The sequence below is a fragment of the Triticum dicoccoides genome, chromosome 7A, assembly GCF_002162155.2.
Source record: "Triticum dicoccoides isolate Atlit2015 ecotype Zavitan chromosome 7A, WEW_v2.0, whole genome shotgun sequence".
Lineage (NCBI taxonomy): Eukaryota > Viridiplantae > Streptophyta > Magnoliopsida > Poales > Poaceae > Triticum > Triticum dicoccoides.
Genome location: NC_041392.1, coordinates 191,790,691 through 191,806,102, shown reverse-complemented (window position 1 = coordinate 191,806,102; position 15,412 = coordinate 191,790,691). Strand labels below are relative to the sequence as shown.

The following is a 15,412-nucleotide window of genomic DNA, read 5'->3' as shown; positions in this document are numbered from 1 at the left end:
AAGAGAAAAGGCTCATGTGAAGCCCACACTAGCGGCCAGGTTTCGCTCTAGTCCCATAGTTTCTCTAGGCTTTGCGTTCTCGCATGATAAGCCTGTACCTGGATTAGGCTTATAAGAAAAACCTGTACGTGGCTTCGTCGCCGCCGTTCCGTGCCCTCGCCCGCCCGGCCACCTCTTTTCCCTGCCCTACTGCTCCCAACTCTATTCATACGGCATAACTGTGACGGCGCGACGCAGGCTTGATTCCAACCAACGGAAACTAGCAAAGGACCCAAGGTTTAGCACATCAGCACATCAGACCATTCATCTACAAATCTCAATTCTCATCTTGTATCTTTGTTGAACATATACATTAGATTTTACTAGTTTACATGTTTTGGTATTCTGATTTGTAATGCTATTATTCTATGAAGAATTCCTTTTCTGTACATGTCCTAAAAATTAGTGTGACCGTGATGCAAATTATCATAATTTGCATGAGTAATTATTTGTGATGCAAACTTTCCTCATGTCAAATTTATCCTATATAGCTAATTGTTATACTGCAAAGCAGCTATGAAGAGAAAAGCGTTGTCCAACACTCTTAACATTAATTCATTTTTTAAGCCAGTTGCTTCAAGTTCTCTATCGAAATTGTTAATGCTGATGTGCAAGTCACAAATCCGGTCCAATTGACACTCATGATCAGCATATGCCGGACATCATGAAACTGGAGGCTTATTTGGGTTATGCATGTTCATAAACGTTGATTTTTTTTACAAAGCGTAAGTTCTCTTTCAGTGAAATTATTAATTTTTTGTCATCTTATTGGCAATTGTAAAGGCAAATTTGAACTCATACAACTGTATCAATGTTTTGTAACGCGTAGCATATATTATAGTATGATGATTGTTATTTTTTGGTCTAGAAAAGTTTAGGAACTTGACTTGCCCCCCCCCCCCCTATACCAAAATCCTGGCTCCGCCTCAGGCGGCCTTCATGCGTGATCAGGTCGGCATCGACCTGGACGGCTTCCCCCTCGACCACGAGTTCCCGGAGGACTATGGGCTAAAGGAAGAGGACGAGTGCGACATTGAAGTGGAGCCTTTGTTCGAGGACGAGCTCGCCAACCAAACCGCCGGTCCTAAGCCAAAGCGCAAGAGCAAGCGCACGAAGGCGTACATAGCTGCCGAGGACAAGCTTCTTTGCGAGTGTTGGCGAGACATTGGACATGACCCAAAGACGGGCGCCGAGCAAAAGCATTCGACCTTTTGGACTCGTGTGCACCGCGAGTTTCATGAGCGCAAAAAGTTTGCACCTTACCAATTTGTGAGCACGCGCGGGTGGGTCTCCATTTCCAAGCGGTGGAGGGTGATCCAACAAGAGTGCAACAAGTTTTGCGCCACCCTTGAGAGCGTCAAGGCCCGCCCCGTGAGCGGCATCGGCGTGCAAGACATGGTATGATAGCAAGAAAGTCGCCCTCTTTGTGCCATCAAGATCATCCTTTTACGTTTTCATTTACTATCACTAGCCCATATGCTTGCATGGAAACATTTTGTAGGCATTTCAAGCTTTGGAGGCATTCAAGGTTCAAAGGCGAAAGAAGTGGTTCTTGCAAGCATGATGACCGGGGTGGAGATCATGAAGGTGGATCTCAACGCCTTGTCGCCAAGGAAGAGACCGTGGTTCGAGAAGATGCAGGCCGACATGCTCAAGTTCGACAACGAGTGATCTATGGCATCAAGGGCTATCTTTTTTGTATGCCGACAGGTGTGCCGGCATGACCACACGAGCCGCGATGTCTTGGTCGAACTCAAGTCCCACCTTTTTCGTGTGCTGGCATGTGTGCCGGCCGGCTAGTGAGTGTGCCAGCATGAACTGTGGTATTTTCTGAAGTCGGCATTGTATGCCGGCGCTGGCATGGTGTCGGCATGATACATGGCCGCTGACATGATCGGCCGTGGGCCTTTTTTATTTAAAAGTTGAATGCAGACATAAAATGGGTCGGCGCGTTGGACGCATTGCCGACCCAAATGCAAAACTGGGCGGACGTCGGACGGGCGGCCAACCCAAACGGATAGAAAGCGGACAAATGCGCCATCTGTTTGGGTCCCCCCATTAGAGTTGCTCTTAGCTGTTTTAAGTTATCATAGAGTGATCCATTAACTCTGAAGAGTCACAAGTCCCCTTTAATCAAACTAGATGACTCGTTGCGCCAATGGCGCAAAGGGCTGGCGCAAAGGGCGAGAGGGAACCAAGCATTGAAAGCATGAAAGTAAGAATATTTAGAGACCATTCCATGGCAGGTTTATAGGCCAAAAAGGGAAATCCACATTAAACAATTTTCTATTAATGAAATGTTATCCGAGTAATGCTAGACATGTATTGGTCGATAATACATATAACAGCACACTGATGACACTTTTCATTATTAGCTTCATCTAAATCAAATCTTGATGCGTATCAAGAGCAGCAGTACGCATCAAGATAGGTTAACATGTTCCTTCCTTGGGATTTGCTTCATCCTTCAAACCCAACAAGCCACTGCAAATAGCAAAGATATCTCTTGGTGTTGCTCGTGATCAACAGAAGATGTACCGGGAGTAGTCGCTACTGCCACATCAACATTAAGAATCAATCAACTATAAAACACCTCTAATAACTCCAACAATGCTAGCCGATGGAGTTAGAACCACCCAAGGAGAAGAATCTAGCAGCAGAGATCTCTCACCTTGAGATGTTACGACAGTGCAGAGTGGGTAAAGGCTATGCAACATTGGCCCTTTGCACTACTTTCATTCTCTGAAAAGAATGGCGAATCCAAGATTTAGCTCAAAATACAGGGACTAGCCCATGGCCCTTTCCTATTCGATTTATATATCCAAATGACAAGAAGAAAGGTAAATACCATATTCTTTTCTGTTATATAACTCTATAAATCCATTTTTCATAATTTGGCAAAAAAATGACCCAACTAAGTACTCTATTGATAAACAACCATTCATTGGCAGATTAATCTTTTAGATACCTTAGATAAGCAATAAGATATGGGTCGACAGAAATCAGACGGGTGCCCAGTCGAAGGATTGAATTAAGGTACACTGGTTGAGGCATCTAATGCTAACTGAATGACCAATCATGGAAGCATAGGCATTTAAAAATGAACACATACAGAGATTAACCAAAGGAGTGAGTAGTGAAATTTCTTGTCATTTGGATATATAAATCGAATAAGAAAGCTAACCACATGAACATTCAGAATCTACAATAGGTAACCTATCCAAAACTTCATAAGAAATCTTGAACTGAATACTAAAGGGGGGGCAGCCCCAGTGCATGTAGCTCCCGCTTGCGCAGGGTCTGGGGAAGGGTCCGACCACTTTGGGTCTATTGTACGCAGCCTTTCCCTACATTTCTGCAAGAGGCTGTTTCCAGGACTTGAACCCGTGACCTCATGGTCACAAGGCAGCAGCTTTACCACTGCGCCAAGGCTCCCCTTCAATGTAGAAACTACTAACATACTAAAAAACAAACAGGTCTACTGTAACCTTGTTCAATTATATATTTATATTTATTAAGTGATAGTAGAAACTACTAACGGAGTCTGACTGCTGACATTGAACTATGGAGAACATGTGCGTGGGAGGGGATTACGGCAAGGATGAACAATTACCTTTTGGTAGCAATGGCTGCTTGCACATTCAGAGAAATCTGCTAATCTTCAAACAATTATGGTTACTCAGCAAGATCTGCCATAGATTATGCAGACTTGGGGTTAAGCTAATAAGCAAGCAGGAACAAAGTAACAATGAACCAAAAAGCTGCTTTAGTGAGAATAAGGAGAAAACTGTGTATGTGAACTGGACTTTGCAAATGCAATAGAACAATAATCAGATTAGAAGCAAATACACCTGATGAACTTTGAATATTTTCTCACAGATTTACTCCCTCAGTATCTAAACATATGACTACCATATTTACAAAAGAATAATCCAGTGGTTACATTCTACCTAAACTGGGACCTGTATGCATGATAATTTTGTAAGAATCACTATGAGAGAGAACTGGACAATTATATTAGCAAACTGGGTGGCGTATTCAATTGAAATCATGGAAAATATATTATGATCTCTAAACTACAGCTGTGTACAAACAAGCGACGACCAACGAAGGAAGCAGACGCTGACGGAAATGACAAAACCAAGTCAGGGAAGGATGACAGTCGGATAGATACCTCCTCTCCGCTGCTGCTCCTCTCCGTTTATTCAGACGTGGCAACATACGTATATATATGCTATGCACCCAACTCTTAACTGGAGCATTGCCCGCTGCAGAACCTGCGCAAGAAAAGGCTGACAAATGATCTTATTCTTGTTCTGCCTCATGCAACAGTTCTGACCAACCTACAACTCTGTGTGTAAATTCTGAAAGCAAATATGAGGAATGATGGGGGAAGAAGGTTTCAGCTAACCTGGAGAGGGACACCATGGCACCACCAAATAAGAGAGCTATTTGTATAGAAAGACGACTCGGTGTAGGAATCAACCGTCACCCAAACAATATCTGCATAAGAAAAAAATATTAGGAAGCCATCAATTAGAAGGATGAGCTCAATTCACCAGGGGAAGATTAGAAAACGAGCAAGAAAGAGCTCACTTGTGTCGGCCTCTCTGCCATGAACTGGGAGCCATATTCAACCTCTCCTCCTCTGCGGGTAGCCACAGGGGCAGGAGCTCAGCATGATGTGTTCCTCTGCTGCCCTCTCTGCAGCAGCCGCTCCTGCTCGACCCGCGCCCGATCTGGAATCTTCATTGAAGAGGAGGAGTGAGGAGCGAACGGGAGGAGGGGAGAATCAAAGGTGGGGAGGGGAACGGCTCGTACCTATCAACGTGCGCGGCTCCAGAGGGTCGCTCGCCTCCGCCCCTCGCGTGCGCTGCCGTGGCGCCTGCCGGGCCCTTCCCCTCCATCGGGGTCACTGCCGGTTTGGTCGACGCCCCACAGGCCGCTGCGGCCCTTCCAGCTGCCGCCAACCCCCGCCTTGACCGCCGTCGCCCTTTGCCTGCAAGTTGCTGCCGCCGGGACGGACGCGGGGGCAGAGGAGGAGAGAAGTGGAGGGGGGCAGAGGGGCAGAGGAGGGGAGAAGTGGAGGGGGGCAGAGGAGGGGACGAGCTCTCTCCGCGTTGCTACAGTGGCGAATAAAAGGAGACGTGGCTGGTGCCGCTAGTTGGGCGCACTAGCTCATCCTTCAACAACCGGGAGAGAGAGCGAGAGAGGGGGATATATGGTTATGATGATGCCTTTTTTACACAGGTGATTCGCCAATGATGGTCAGTCAGTGCATCTCCAGCCGTTCGGCCCTCCAGGGCGCCTAAATAGAGCGGCCTGGGGGCGTGTCGGCGCTAGTTCGGTCCCTGGGGCGACCTAGCTCCCAGTCACGCCCCCAAGCGCCGGCCCCAGGATGCGGAAAATTTAAACTTGGTCGTTCCCGCTCTCAAAAGACGCCACAAATCCGACGATCGGACGTAGTCTGACGTTACAAAAAACAGAGCGCCACACGCCGCAAGTTCGCGTGCGCAATAATTCACTCGGCGGGGTCGGCTCCAGGCATTGGCGGAGTCGGCGTGCGTGGGATCGGCGGTGTCGGATCTGCTTCGGTGCTGGACTGTGTCGGCACGGCTTCGGCACTGCTGGGCGGCGATGTAGAGGCATCGTTCGGGCTTGGCGTCCGTGTGGTCGTGGGCGCGGGAGCTTGCGTCGTCGGCGTTGCCGTCTGCATCTGGTTCAGGATGAGGTCGCGCTCCGTCATGTACCACGCCCTGAGCTACTCGTCGTTGCTCTGAAGCATGTCCGCCCCGCCCATCAGAAAAGCCATGTCGGTGTACCTCTTCTTCGCGGCGACGTTCGTCCGGAGCAGGTCGAGCTTGATGGCGTTGTTCTTCATCAGCGACGACCACCGCGCCTCGGTCTTCTCTTCACGAAGGACGACCCAGGCCTGGGCGTCGGCGAGGCAATGCTCGATGGACTCCTGCACTCGCGCGGTTGCCGCGTCGGCGTTTTCCCCCTTCTTTGCCAATTTGTGGCCGTCCGGCCGTCCCTCTGACGCGCCCGGAGTCGTCGCGTCCGGCTTGTATGTCTCCTTGGCCTTGTCGAGGGTACTTCGGACTTCCGCCCACTTCTCGCACTTGTCAATGCGCTTGTAGACGTGGAGGTGCTTGAAGTCGGCGTCTTGGTTGTCGCGCCGATACATGGTGAATATACGCAGCAGCTGCGCGGAGGAACAAACAGTTGGCGGGCGGCGGGCGTTGAGAGATGCGGGAGAACGGCATGCGTACCTGATCCTCAACGCTGGCGCCGCTCTCCGGGCGAGCCGCGACCTCCTCGACGATTCCATGCCATTTGTTGCACGCCAACTGGATACGCCCCAATGGTTCGCCATCGCCTTGGAGCTGTGATGCATGTAGACACCTTTGAAGTACGGGTCGACGAGCTTCCGCTCGTCGAACTCGGCCTTGATGCGGTCCCAGTACGTCTCCAAGCTCTGGTTCACGCGGTGGTCGGGTCGAGGCAGACGACTTTCCATACTTCAGCGAGGCATTCCTCCTCCTTGGACGTCCACTTGATGCGCGGTTCGCCTGACCTAGTCGCCCGCTTCTTCTTCTTATGGCGCCCCTTCGTCGGAATAGGAGCCGGCTCCTCCTCCTCCTCCTCGTCCTCCTCCTCCTCCTCCTCGGGTTCCTGCGCTTCGTGCGCGTCCTCGCCGTAGACGTAGCCGAGCTCGGCCTCCATGTCGCCGCTGAGATCCACTACCTCGTCCTGGGTGGCGAACCCGGGAGACGCGGCGGCCGCGGTCGATCCTGTCGCGATGATGTCGTCCATGTCGGCTCCTGTGTCGTCCGTGTCGTCGAGGTGTGAGAAGGGCAGCGGTCCACGGCGGAGATGGGGCGTCGGTGTGGACGCGTAGGCGGCGGGCGGCGAGTAGTTGTATGGAGGGTACTGTACGCCGACAAAGGCGGGCGAGGGTGTGCGCGTCGCGGGGTGGCCATGGGGGAAGGTCACGTTTGGGTTGAACACCCCGTGCGCGTCGTCGTCGGCGTAGCCGGGCGACGACGATCCCCATGGAGATCCGATGCCTTGCTGTCCCCAGGGCGCGTACTGGGCGTGGCTGACGACGGGTAGATTCATCATCCCCGCGTGGTCGACCGATGAGGAAGACGCCGCCGCACGCGCCGCGTTGTCGCGGGCCTTCTTGGCAATGACCCTGTTCCGTCGGTCGGTGGTGACTGCGTTGCGTCGCTGAACTTCCACCATCCACTCGGCGTTCGACATGCCCGGTGGCTTCGATGGCGGCGCCCTCGGCTTCCTCTGCTTCGGCTGGGCCACGGTGCTAGTCGTGGTTGTCGCCGCGCGCGGCATGGCGTACTTCTTCGGCGGCATGGCGGCGACTGGAAGGCGAGCTGGAGGGGGTTTGGCGGGAGAAAGGGTGGGAATGGCGGGAGGAAGGTGAGCGAGCGGAAGAGATGCGAGGGAAAAGCGTCGAGAAGCGGCGGGAAAAGACCCTCGGGTCACCGTCAGGGCGGGCCCACGCGCCTCTTTTGCTTGTGCCGGCTCCCCAAGCACCCCCAGTGCGCTGGGTTCGGCCTGGGTTCGCCGGCACCAGTTTTGGTCCGAGCCGGCGAAAAACGGGTTTCTGATGGCGCGACTGAGACCTTTTCTTGACGCCGGCGCGGCAAAATCACCTAAAAAGGGCCTGTTGGAGGCGTGGCTGGAGATGCCCTCAATGCCAGGAACAACTCGCTTCGGCGCTAATGACTGCCCAACTGTCTATTATACCAGTAGCTACCAAGCCATTTTAATGGTCTTCTGTTCGACCATTCACTTTTTGTAAGAATGCCCTACTCTGAGAATTGTGTAGCATTAAAACTGCTGGATGCCCTCTCAAACCTTGTGATGTCTTTGTATGAAAATAATGTTCTTAAAGCATTCTGTGTTGACCCTATGATTTGCTAATTGCACTGCTTGCTCAATATTGATCTCACTGCCACTGTAGCTGCTTCTGCTATATGTCCCTGCTCTTAGTATTGAACACAATGTACCTTGGTTAGATTTGTTATCTTCTGACATTACTTTGTAGTGCTGAACTTGTGCCCTGTTGTTTTTGAACAGACTAAATACTTCTACTTTGACATGAGTATATCAATCAAGTTATTGTGCTGGCTATAAACATGCTAAGTTGGCACACACGCTTAGTCACAAATGTTAGGACCCGACAACGCACACACTTAGTCACAAATGCTAGGATCCGGCAACGCGCGCCAAGGTGCGCTGCAGGTCTAGTAGTATAAGAAGATCATACAGATAGGAAAGTCGTAGAAATGAGGTTATATATATCTCAGTTTTATAGAAAAAGAAACATTATTTAATTTATGGGAAAAAATTAACTGGCAAAGTGGCAATCATTTGCCTAGCGTAGTATTGGTGAACACGCTCTACCTCGTTGGATTCGTTGCACGAATCTTGGCACGGAGACAGGAGACACGTGAGATTTATTAGCTCGTTCGGTGACTTCGTAAAATTCAAGATGACTTGCCGGCTTAGTCTCTTGGAGATACTCACAGAGATAGGGTGTGTGTGTGCATTCATAGAGATGAGTGTATGTACGTATGTATGAGCGCTTGCGTCTGTACTGATGTTCAGAAAAAGAAAAATTAGCCAACACTATAATCAAAATGCTACCCGCACACTATATTGGGTAGGTACATGAGCCTACCTGGGAGACCATAGTTCGAATTCTGGTCCCTCGTTTTTTACTTTTTTCTTACAAGATGTCAAATTATGTTCTTTATTATTTAGGTGTGCACGTGTGCAAACATGAGACCAGGGTCTAGAGCACTCCATTTTGAGGGGAACCGGATCCTCTAACATAAAGAAAGAAAGTCATGGTGCTATAGTGCTGGCCTAGTGTAAAAAGAAGAAGAAAAGTTAGAGAAGGTTAGTAGATAGTTAGCACCTTGTTTACTGTTGATATTTACTGTAGATATAAATAATTTAAAATTAATTTTATTTCATCATCAACTTATTTGTGCGTAATTACTATAAATGTATACAATCGATCATCAATTTGCAAATTAATTTGAGTTATTTTAGCCTTAATCATATGAATAGAAAGAATGGAAGTTAGGATATTGTAGCTTCTCTAACTTCCCTTCTCAATGTTAGAGGATCTAGTTTCATTTTGAGGGCGGTTAACGGGCACTGACACGCTCAAATTCTCTATATGTGACATACTGGTTTTACCCAAGTTCAGACCGCCCGGAAGCGTAATATCCGACGTCCTGCTGGATTATATTCACCGGATGTGAAGAATTGGTTGATTAAAACGGTGAACTTATCCTTGCCGGTGTTTGCTGGTTCTGAGGAAAGTACAGTCTGTATCAAACTCTCTGAGAGTCCAGTCCTTATCAACGTAGCTTGAGCCTTCTTTTATAGTTGCAAGGGGTCATCGTAGTGGCTATAACTGTAAGTAGTCAATATATGTACAATGGCATGTCTACCACATTAAATGAAGGTGTATGCGTCCTCGTCTCCGTTGTTGGGGCATGAACGAATGTCTTGTCGAATCCAGCTTTTACAAACGCAGCCCTCTCACAGCAACACATAGCTTGCGAGGTGTCGTGCCTGGGATGAATGAGGCGATGACTCACCATGCATGCCACCCATGTCGGCTGGGGGTGCCTTCCTTGTGACAACTCGCCATGCACATGTGTAAGCGATCGCCAACCTATGCCAAGTCCCATCACTTTTTGGCCTGCATGTGACAGCTTTTGACCTACCATTGTTGGGCAAAGGTTGTTGACGTGACCCAGCGCCAAGAGAGTCGTTGCGAGGAAGCAGAGCCCTCCAAAGGAGATCTTGCCTTGACATTGTGACATTGTCAATGATGTCTTCACGAAGATCTTCGTACTACCGTGTTGTCGGGAAGCAACTGTGAAGGTGTGGACTCCTTCTGGATGTGGTAGTCAGCAAGCGTGCGACCATTCTCAAGCTGCGTGTCCGCGGCGAGGTGCTTGCTCCCCACTGTGAGGTAGGTTTCTTCTTCCTTGGATCTTGATGTAGATTTGCAAGCCACCTCAAGAAGGCATGTTTGTTTGTTTTGCAGATAGATGTCTTGGCGCCATCCCGTAAAGCAAGGTTGTCGAGGCCCTCGCTCGACGGGTCCAGGCGACCTTGGTCTTCATGGGATCAACATTATGTTACATGGAATTTTTTCAAAAAGAATTTAAAATGCCAGTTTTTTGAAACTATGTCACATGGAAAATTTAAACATTATTTTTCTAATGATCACAAGTCAAGATTGTTTTTGTATGTGACAGTTTTGTTATTATTTATTAATAACATGGCATTTTACTAATAATAGGGACGACCGTTTATTATTGAGAGGATGACATTTTTCAATGGAATGTCAGTTTTATCACTAAATGCATGTTATTTTAATTAATAATAGGATGACATTTTTAATCTTGAGAGGATGCCATTTTGTTTTTAATGGCATGCCAATTTTATTGCTAAGCGCATGAAATTTTTGTTAATAATAGGTGGCATTTTTAATGTTGAGAGGATGTCTTTTTTTATTTTTAATGGCATGAAAGTTTTCATTTCTAAGCGCATGACATTTTTATTAATAATAGGGTGGATTTCTTATTATTGAGGGGATGCCGTTTTGTAATTGAGAGGATGTCATTTTTCTTTTTATGGCATGAAATTTTTATTGGGGCTTACCATAAACTTCTTTTATCTAGAGGATGACAATTCTATAAAATAGCATGGCAATTTTCACATTTTCATCGCGAATACGCAAGCTGCGTATCATTTCATTGATAGGTAGAGAGCAAAGAGCATACAGGGTTGCAGGTACAGTACTCGTACACCAAGGAGGGCAAGACTACACCCACACAAGCATCGAGAGAGCGAGGATGCTCAGTCGCAAGTAACAAGAAACGTCTAAGGTGGCTCAAAAATAGAAAACGCTGCCAATCCTCTAGCTTTCGCCAGAGCCCACGTGTGTGCCTCATCGAGGATGGACCGAGTGAGGCGGTCAGAGGAAGGTGCAGCAGCGTCGAAGATGACAGCATTGCGATGCTTCCAGATGCTCCAAGCCACCAGAATACCCAGGGAGGCAACACCTTTGCGCAGAGACGGAGGGGAGGACACCACAGCCGAACTCCACCATTCGATGAACCGGGACGTAGGGGTCGGGATGTCAACCGTGAGTCTGCATGCAGCAAGTGTGCTATGCCAGACAACGCGGGAGAAGGGGCATCCAGCGAGGAGGTGATCGATGGTCTCCAAGGTCTGGTCACAGAAGACGCAGGTGGGGTTGTGGGAAAGCCCATGGCGCGCACGTCGCGCAGCAGTCCAGCAGCGCTCTTGCGCCACCAACCAGATAAAGATCTTAGCGCACAGGGGCGCCCATGTCTTCCACGTCAGGGTGGCATGGGCCGAAGGGATGGATCCGTGGAATAGAGCGGAGTAGCAAGAGCTCGCCGAAAATTGCCCATTGAAGGTCCAGCGCCAACGAATGGAGTCAGGAGTGGAGGGAGAGAGCTCAATGTGTCGAACACGATGCCATAGCTCAATGTACTGAAGGGTCGCAAGAGGCCCTAATGCCCCTTGGATGTCTTGCACCCAAGCACGGTGCAGCAGGCTGTCCAAGACCGAACGGGACCTACGCCTCCGCTTGGAGACCAGTGCAAAGACAGCGGGCACGAACTCAGCGACGCATTGGCCCTTGATCCAATGGTCGGTCCAGAAGCGGCAGGAGTGCCCATCCCCGAGTACCCAGCTAGTAGAGGCGCGGAAGATGGCCCGGACCTCGGCATCATGATGCAGCTGTAGATGGCCCAAGGGCGGGAAGGGTCTGTAGATTGAAGCCATAGCCAATGGACTTGAAGGGCGATGCCAACTCTTTGCAGGTCGCGCACGCCGAGGCCGCCAAGCTGCGTCGGCATGCATACCTTCCGCCAAGCCACGGGACAGTTGCCAGCAGCCGCGTCCTTCCTCCCATGCCAGAGAAAATCGCGGATCACCCGGTTGGCCCGACGAAGGATGGTGGCATTAAGAGCAATGGCCGAGAGAATGTGGAGCGGCATGGCAGAGAGGACGTGCCGCACAAGGTCAAGCCTCTCCCCACAAGAAAGAAGGGGGGCCCGCCGGTGGAGACCCTCTTGCATAGCCGATCGATGAGGGGGTCAAGAACGAAGGAGTGAAGTCTCTGAATGGCGAGGGGCAGACCAAGGTAGGTCACCAGAAAGTGGGCCACCGGGCAGCCAAGGGCGGCACTCACGTCAGTGGCTTGCGCGTCCGTACACCGGATGGGGGAGATGGAGCACTTGGCAAAGTTGGTCTTGAGACCTGATGCCAATCCAAAAATGTGCAGGATCCCGCGCACCGCCGAGAGGTCAGCGAGGTCGGGGTGGCAGAAGATCACAACGTCGTCCGCATAAAGGGGGATGCTTGACGTCATATGTCGAGGAGAGAGGCGCTGGAGGATGTTGCAGCGAATGGCATGTTGGACCAAAGAGTTGAGCACGTCAATGGCGATGGTGAAAAGCATGGGGGAAACGGGATCACCTTGCCGCAAGCCTTTAGCGTGAGGGATCGGGGGGCCTGGGTGCCCGTTGATCAAGACTCGAGTACTGGCTATGGAAAGAAGGATGGAAATCCATTCTCTCCACCGTGGCCCAAATCCGAGGTGGCGAAGGACCTCGAGCAGGAAAGGCCAGGAGACCGAATCGAATGCTTTGGCAATGTCGAGCTTGAGCAGAATTCTTGGCGCCTTGATGCTGTGGAGGTGTCAGGCAGTTTGTTGGACAAGCAAGAAATTGTCGTGGATGCACCTGCCCGAGATGAAGGCGCTTTGGTTGGCCGACATGATCTCTCCAAGCCTCGGCGCCAACCGGAGTGAGAGGACTTTAGCAAACAGCTTGGCAAGAAGGTGAATAAGGCTAATGGGGCGATAATCCATCAGAGACTCAGCATCTTGTTTCTTGGGAATCAGGGTAATGAGGGCCTCGTTGAGGCACTGGAAACTATGCCCATTCATGGCATAAAGCTTCCGGAAGGCCTCACAGATGTCGCCTTTGACGATCTCCCAAGTGGAGCAAAGAAACTCCGAGGTGAATCCGTCCGGGCCAGGCGCCTTCCCTGCGGGCAACAGCTTCACCGCGCGCCAAATTTCTTCTTCAGAGAACGGCAGCTCGAGGTCGGAGAGGTCAAAGGAGCAGTGGTCAAAGGCGGCAAAGTCAAGGGAGAACGGCCGCGGGTCTACGGAGCCAAGAGATCCGGAGAAGTGATCAAAAGCGGCGCGAGCCATCTCCGCATTGTCTGAAACGAGCTGGTCGCCAACATGAAGCTCGGTGATCAAGTTTTTCTGCCGCCGCTGGGAAGCATGGATGCGTTGGAAGGCGGTGTTCGTCGCGCCTACCCGAAGCCAGGAGAACCTCGATCGTTGCCGTGCAAGGGATCGCTCGAGCAAGGCCAAGCCAAAGTAAGTATGTTTCAACTTGCGCCACAGCCACTTCTCGTCAAAAGAGAGGGGTCGAAAGTCCTGCGCCTCATCCAGACGCGCAATGATCTCGCGGGAGAGCAGGAGTTGAAGAGAGATGCCGCCCAACGTCCTAGCTTCCCAGCTGCGGAGCTTGCGCGCAATGACTTTAAGTCTGTCATAGACCCTGCGGAACGGGTCGGGGTCCGGCTCAACAGAGTTCCAAGCCTGGGACACAACATCGATGTAACCATCTAACTTGGGCCAGAAACACTCAAAGTGAAAGCGTCTGGCGGCCTCCAAGGTGGGCGCACAATCCAAGAGAAGTGGACTATGGTCGGAAACTGTCGAAGAGAGACAGCGAAGCATGCAGCCAGGTAGGGAAGACTCCCAGGTTGGCGTGCACATAACTCGATCAATGCGCACCAAGGTGGGCTGGTCTTGCTCATTGGACCAAGTGTAACAGCGACCGTGGAGGTAGATATCCCGTAATTCCATGTCCGCAATGAAATGTCGGAAGCGGTGCATGATCCGGTGGTTGAGTCTACTATTGTTCTTATCCTCAGCGGATGTGATCGTGTTAAAATCTCCACCGACAAGCCATGGCCCCGCGCAAGTGTTGCGGAAGTGCTGCAGCTCGGTGAGAAAGGCCAGCTTCTCGTCGTCATTCTGTGGCCCATAGACGCCCGTAATCCACCAGTGTGGACCGCTAGAGGGGGATGAGACCAGGGCGGACACATGATGGGTGCCAACATCGGGGTGGGAAAGCAAGATCTTCGTCCTACACCAAGCAAGAAGGATGCCACCACGGGTGCCAACCGTGGGGAGAAAGAAGAAGTCCTCATAGGAAGCGCCGAGAGTCTCAAGGACAAGCGAGGACGAGACCGAATCGAGCTTAGTTTCTTGAAGACAGACAATACAAGGAGCAGCGGACGCGATCACGCTACGAACAGCACAATGTTTCGCCCTCGAATTGAGCCCGCGAACATTCCAGAAAATAAAGCTAAGGTTGTGATCCATGAGAAAGGTGGGGGTAGCCGGGGGGGCGAGGGAAGTATCAACCCTCAACCGGGCAGGGGCCCGAGAGCTGCTGGCCCCCAGGCTACCGGTGCGGTAGGCTCCATCCATAGAAATCCACAAAGGCTTGGATCACATCATCCACAAGGGGCTGCTTGAACAACGCCGAGTATCGTGCCAGTATGACATCATTGAGAGGCTCATCATCTTGGAGTAGACCCAGCCGCCGAAGAAGGACACGCTTGGCCTTCATCTCCGAGTCCAACCCCCTGTCAGCAAGGGCGATACGACCGCTACGTCTAGGGGTGAAGTTGGGCGGCACCTCTTTGCGTCGTCTTCGGGTCGTCGGGGTGGGTAGGAGAGGAGCCACCGGGGCCTGCAACACATCTACAAAAGGTCCAAGGCACGACGGTGCAGGGTCATGGGCCGCCTGCATGGCCTGGCCAGCCAGTGTTGGGGAACATTGCAGAAAACAAAAATTTTCCTATGGTTTCACCAAGATCCATCTAGGAGTTCATCTAGCAACGAGTGACCGGATTGCATCTACATACCTTTGTAGATCACGCACGGAAGCGTTCAAAGAACGGGGATGAGGAAGCCGTACTCGACGTGATCCAAATCACCGGAGATCCTAGCGCCGTACGGACGGCACCTCCGCGTTCAACACACATATGGTCATTGTGATGTCTCCTCCTTCTTGATCCAGCAAGGGGGAAGGAGAGGTTGAGGAAGATGGCTCCAGCAGCAGCACGACGGCGTGGTGGTGGTGGAGCTGCAGTACTCCGTCAGGGCTTCGCCAAGCTCTATGGAGGAGGAGGAGGTGTTGGAGAGGGAGAGGGAGGCACCAAAGGCGTGGGGTCAGAGGCCCTCCTTCCC

The 15,412-nt window shown here is 50.9% G+C and overlaps 1 long non-coding RNA gene across 3 annotated transcripts; it reads right to left on the bottom strand.

The window, feature by feature from the left end:
• Nucleotides 1–2,302: 2,302 nt before the first annotated feature.
• Nucleotides 2,303–5,211, bottom strand: LOC119327813. 3 transcript variants are annotated; one of them, XR_005158704.1, is made up of 7 exons: nt 4,861–5,211; nt 4,636–4,785; nt 4,451–4,542; nt 4,214–4,331; nt 3,653–3,728; nt 2,711–2,781; nt 2,303–2,592 (listed from the first exon to the last, which is right to left on the bottom strand). It is a non-coding gene; the product is annotated as an uncharacterized LOC119327813 (long non-coding RNA). The 3 variants fall into 3 exon arrangements; XR_005158703.1 differs by having other exon boundaries at nt 4,214–4,316; nt 4,636–4,778; nt 4,861–5,207; XR_005158702.1 differs by having other exon boundaries at nt 4,214–4,316; nt 4,861–5,205.
• Nucleotides 5,212–15,412: the final 10,201 nt, after the last annotated feature.